The sequence below is a fragment of the Podarcis bocagei genome (genome assembly GCF_964188305.1).
Source record: "Podarcis bocagei genome assembly, chromosome: 3".
NCBI classification, from domain to species: Eukaryota; Metazoa; Chordata; class Lepidosauria; order Squamata; family Lacertidae; genus Podarcis; species Podarcis bocagei.
The window spans coordinates 3,150,097-3,156,022 of NC_138127.1; positions in this window are offsets into that span (position 1 = coordinate 3,150,097).

Below are 5,926 nucleotides of genomic sequence, written 5' to 3' on the forward strand. Positions count from 1 at the left end.
AATGTGCTCCTTTTCTTCCTACAGACAGTTTGTTGCTGGAAGCTTTAGAAAGAATTTGACATGTCGGCCCAGGTCCTTGCAGACTGGGCCCTCTCCAGACCTCACCCCCCTCCCTCCCAGCTGTGGGGACTGCACTGGTGGTTCTTGGATGAGCGCCAGAGTTTCGCCCAAAGTAATTATACTCTCTTATTGTTTGACACAAGAGCAGAGGGAGAGTATGGAAAACATCAGTCCTCTTTTTTATGTCAGACCAAAAAGGTTGGAGCAGATGTTTTTAAGTAAACATGGGCTCTTGTTATGCATTTTTGAGAAGTCAAGAGAAACTCTTTTTTTTTCTTAATTCAGAAGCCAGAGTAGCCTGTAGATTTAAAGGCGTTTTAAACACTGTACTTTCCCATAAAGCCATAAAGCTCTGGCAAGAAAGCTCAGCAGCCAATCACTGAGGAATGAACCTGAACATGTTATAACTCAGGTTCCCAATAAAAACGTCAGGCCAAAATCAGAAGTGGATAGTTTTACAATCTTGAACAGAGCGTTGTTTTTTAATTGCTTTCCAAAGGAGAATTTAACAATATTAATTTTTATTTTTTTTTAAAAAACCACAAGCGATGCAAATCTACTCGGCTATCTTACGCGTGTCAAGCTGACTGTTATTATGATTGGGGAAATGGTGGATTTTGAATGTCTTTTCTTCTGGCTTTGCAATTTCCCAGTTGTTTTATGGGTATGATATTAAAAGTGGACAAAATGGGCTATGTCCTTTCCTTTAAAAAAGTAAGCACTAAAAACTAGTATGGGATTTTTATTATTATTTTAAAAAATCACCTCCTGTATTTAGATTAATATACGTGAGAGTCTGTGTTTGTGACTGTGTGTGATGTGCAGGTGTGATATGTAAGGAACATTGTTTTGGCATTGTTCAACCAGTGGGGTAGTACATGCAGCTGATCTCCAGAGTTTTTTAACAAATGGAACAAAAGGCAGAATTGATTGCTTTGTTATAAGCTTCCATTTTGCTAACTTTCATGTTTTTGCATTAGATGCATTTTCTGCTATGGAACATTTCTCTCTCATTTCTCTAGTTTGGTCTGTGGTAATATCTGCATTTTTGTATTCTCTCTTTAGCCCAAATAGCCTTTGTTAGTGTCCTAGCTGTTGGTATTTTAAATGGATTTCATTTAGCCTAGATAAATGTTATTTATTTATTTCACTTGCATCTTTCTTTGTATTTCAACATATCTCAACATAATTTGATACGAATAAATTCACCTTACCAACCCCACATTCAAAACTAAACAATACTATTGCTAATGATGATGATGATGATAAACTCCACAGTTCAAGTGACATGATTAAGCAGTAATAATGAACTATGATGGATTAGTTATGTAGGACATTTATTTATTTTATCTCAAATGAGTTTATATGTAAAGTCTATAGGGAGAGTAGCCTCCTGTTAGTTCTATTAAAACATCTTTTAGTTTTTCAGACAAAGCTGTTGAGATTAGCAAAAGCCAACATGAATTGGTTTTCCAGTAGGGTTGCCACCAAAATCTCCAGAAAAGCTGAAGTGAATATGAGGATTCTTTCTTGGGAAAATATTCAAGGGATTTTGAAGGAATTGGGGGGGGGGGGAGGACTAGTAAAGCATGCATGCTTCTGGTTAATTGCAGCAACCAGGAGGGAGAGCACATATCTGGTTGTTAGTTTGCCAGAAACCTGGATTGAATTTCGTTCTCTACCACCAATTCCCCACACGGCTTCTGAGCCAAGTTACTGACTCTTTCTGTGACTCACATTCAAACCCAGTAAAAGATAAGAAGAGAAAAGTTGAGTTTGGAAGAACCCTTGGATTGACACATTGTGTGTGTGTGTGTGTGTGTGTGTGTGTGTGTGTGTTGGTCTCCATTTATTTTCTTTGGTTCCATAAATGTTGTAAGCCATTCCAAGAAGTTAGCTAAGATAGGTGATGAGCTTAAATGTTTAAGATAAACAGCTTTACGTCCCAAGGTATCCAAATCTTTAGAGCAGTGGTTCCCAGCCTTTTTTTTTTTTGGCCATGCCCCACCTAAGCATTTCTAAAATCCTGATGCCCCACCCCACCCCATGTGACATATAATTCTTATTATTCAAAAAGTAAACTCCTATTCATTTGGAGGAAGCCTAAAAGGCCATTCATTGTTAATAACAGTGAATTACCCCCCCCATGAAAATCAATTCCCCCCCCCCCGTGGGGCATGTGCCCCACGTTGGGAGCCACGGCCTTAGACTATGAGTCTCTGCTAAAGTAAGGAAAATGACAGCAGGACATGGTAGCATTGGACATTCGGGGCACTATCATGTCTGCAGGATTGTGGATACCCGTTACCGCAACGCAGACATGTGACATCACACACACACAGAGGCAACTCCTTTCCGCCCTCATATCTGTAGCCAGCAAGGCACCTCAGAATAGAGCAGTTGCACACACATGTGTGATGTCACACCCCTCAGGTGAAGGCCTGCCGCCTCTGTGGGGAGCCCCACTTAGGCCGGTCTGCCCTACAGCAGGTAGGTTTGGTGGGCTCCCTCAAGATTGAAGGGGCTCGGCCCTGTCCCCACATGCCTATAAAGTACATCAATCTATCTCAAAGACCTGCTTCTCTTTGTACAGGTAGCCAAAGAAAGATACTTTTCTCTCAACCGAAAGAACATGGCCAATGCACCACTTCTGTGCTGAACAGCTGAACAGACCAACAGGGAAGTATTGACCACCTTGGCATGTGATGGAACTGCCAACTAAGTGCAGAGAGTGGGAAATCCCTCCTTGTTTTGGCCACATCAAGGACTTTTGAGGTAAATGTGTGCTTAGGACACAGGTTGCTAAAGATTCTACTCTGTCACTTCACTTGGGATTTTGTTTGTAGGGGGAGCACCCATAGTTTTAACAGTTTATTTGGCACAGCAGCAAGACCCGTCACTTCTGTCTAACTGCAGCAAATCAGGAAAAGAGGGAAACCACAAGTTTGCCGGCGAGTTTGCCAGAAACCTGGGTTCAATTTCATTCTCTACCACAGACTTCCCACATGGCTTTGGCCAAGTTGCTTGTCCATTCTCTGGCTCGCTTCCAATAGTCTGCAAAAGATAAGAGGGGAAGTGTTGGGGTGGGAATAGCCCTGGGACACCCGCCCCCTCCCCCAAACCCTGTGAAGCCTAATTTAGTCAAAATGGTTGGGAGGGATCCCAAATGTGGTCGAGGTAAACCATCTGGAACGCTTCTGATGCAACTGAGCGGAAAACAAACAAACAACGAAGCCATAGGCAAATTCCAGAAAAGAAAGGATTGGGAAGAAAATCGAAATAGGCTCAGCAGGTCTGCTCTCTTCATTGATACATCATGCTCCATTCTGGAAAGGATTGCTATAGGGTAGCTGGTTGTTCCAAGTTTGACTCTTGTTTAATATATTTACCTCTTAACAAGGCATCACACTGAGGGGGCAACAACTTCTCTCCTACTATAGTGCCCCAAGCATTATCCTTGACCTAGTTTCCTTGTTCCTTCTTGCAAGAGAACAGTGGGCACAATACTGAAGGTGGGTCAGTGGTGGCTCTCTCCTTGTTGGAAGCATGAGAGTAAGAGTGGAGTGGAAAAGGTCTTGAAACACAGCTTGTTTGTAGCTGCTTGGAGGCCCGGTGACCACAGCTGGATCTACACTGACCTGTTTAACATTATTTCCCCCTATTAGAACAATATTAGATATGCCGGTCTAAAACAGCACTGGGCATATTTGTTAATTAAAAAGCTTTTTACTCCGTCAAATGTAAGTAATACCCGGCCACCCCATTTTCCAAAATGCTGTTTCTTTCCCTGCTTTAGGTTCTTGGTTGCCTTCTGGTGCCACGTTTTAATTCTTCCTTCCTCCCAAACTTCTAGGACGGAATAAGCAAAAAGCGGGGTACCATTGGAGGGGTGTGTGTCAGAATTTAAATGCAGTAAAAAAGTAAAATGCTACACAGGGATATATGAGCAGTGTTTCACCAATATAGCTGCATAAAATGATTAGAAATTAAGCGTTAAAAAAGACAAGGTAATAACACATTATGAACGTAAAAAGTAGAACATCTTGTGTCCATCTATGTTATCAAAAGCATTCTTTAACCCTTCCTTCATGAGTGCAGATCCGCCTCATTTTTCTTATTTCATGTTATGGGCCTAATAATTCTATGTAAGGGTGTTGCGACAATCTGTGAGATTTTGACAGGGTATGGAAAGGCTTTGGATGGTAAATACGTTGAAATGTCTGATGCTAAATGCTCTGTGCTCTCATGCGCATTCTATATTATGTACACACTTAACAACTACTTCATAGGACAACATATTTTATGATAGATTCACACACACAAAATTCTTACACCTACAGAGTAAAAGAAAATGGGGGAGGGGAGTGCACATTCACAAAACATCAAATTGCTACATGACGCTTTCAGATACAGAGTTCAAATAAAAGATTGATGTCTGCAGGATGTATAAGCAAAATTGAAGCTGGATATATTGCTCTCTGAGAGCCTTTATATCTAAGCCAAAAATGCCTATGTGAAGTAGAGTTAGAAATATTTATTCTAGGCATAACTCCAAGAATCAAGAGTACCCTGTTGCCAGAGTCATTCTGTGGACAATATTACATGTTTCCATGTATAATAGATAGTGCTTTTAGAGTGGGGTGGAGAAATACCTTTTGTGATGTTTACTCACAATTTTGAAACTTCATGTTGTCTGCAGAGTGATCAAGTGTCTTATTTTTCTGTTTAGCCCAAACGATAGACATGCAGGAAATGTAAAATAAAATGAACTCAAGCCCTGTGATGTTACTTACATGGGTTGTTCCAGTCGGGAAAGCAGAATGTTATTATATTTTATTGCTGACGCACACTCTGGAATTGTGTGAACAAAGGAGAGTGAGTTGTAAATAATTTAAGTTAATTTAATCAACAAACATAAATGCTGGGGGAAATTAATGTTGTCAGATGATGACTTGACTTTTTTAGAGCTAGGTCTGAAACTTGCATGGATTAAATCAGGCAGCTATCTAAGATCTCTTCCAGATGACCTGCTCATTGAGTATCCATCTGATTTGTTTGCACAAAGTTTAGATGATGATGCCCAAGAACATCAAATCGACTGTTGCTGGTACAGTGATACCTCCATTTACGAACTTAATTCATTCTGGAAGTTCGTTCTTGCACTGAAAGGGTTCTTAAACCGAAGTGCGCTTTCGCTAATGAGGCCTCCCGCTGCTGGTGCCCTTCCACCGTTCAGCTTCCGTTCATCTTCCGGGACAAAGTTCACTAGCTGGAACACCTACTTCCGGTTTTGCAGAGTGTGTTGGCCGAATCGTTCATTAACAGGACTGTTCTTAGACCGAGGTACCACTGTATATCCCTGAATTCCACCACCAGCAGCAGCCTGGAAGCCCCATTACTTGTGTGTTGGGCTCCAGTCCTCTACCTGCTTACCTGAGAGTAAGCCCCATTAAAATCAACAGAACCTCTACACACGCAAAGGTTTTTAATGTGATTACAATGGCTGTTCCAGTCCCACTGTAATTATTCTGCCACTTTTCAAGGGTGAATGCTCTAGCCTTCACTATTTTTACATAGGAATCAGTCTGCTAGTTTCTACAGCCTGGCTTAGACTACCGAAACAGCTTTGGCCCTGTATACCTGAAGGAGCGTCTCCACCTCCATCGTTCAGCCGGGACACTGAGGTCCAGCTCCGAGGGCCTTCTGGCGGTTCCCTCACTGTGAGAAATGAGGTTACAGGGAACCAGGCAGAGGGCCGTCTCGGTAGTGGCAATCGCCCTGTGGAACGCCCTCCTATAGGATGTCAAGGAAATAAACAACTATCTGACTTTTTGAAGACATTTGAAGGCAGCCCTGTATAGGGAAG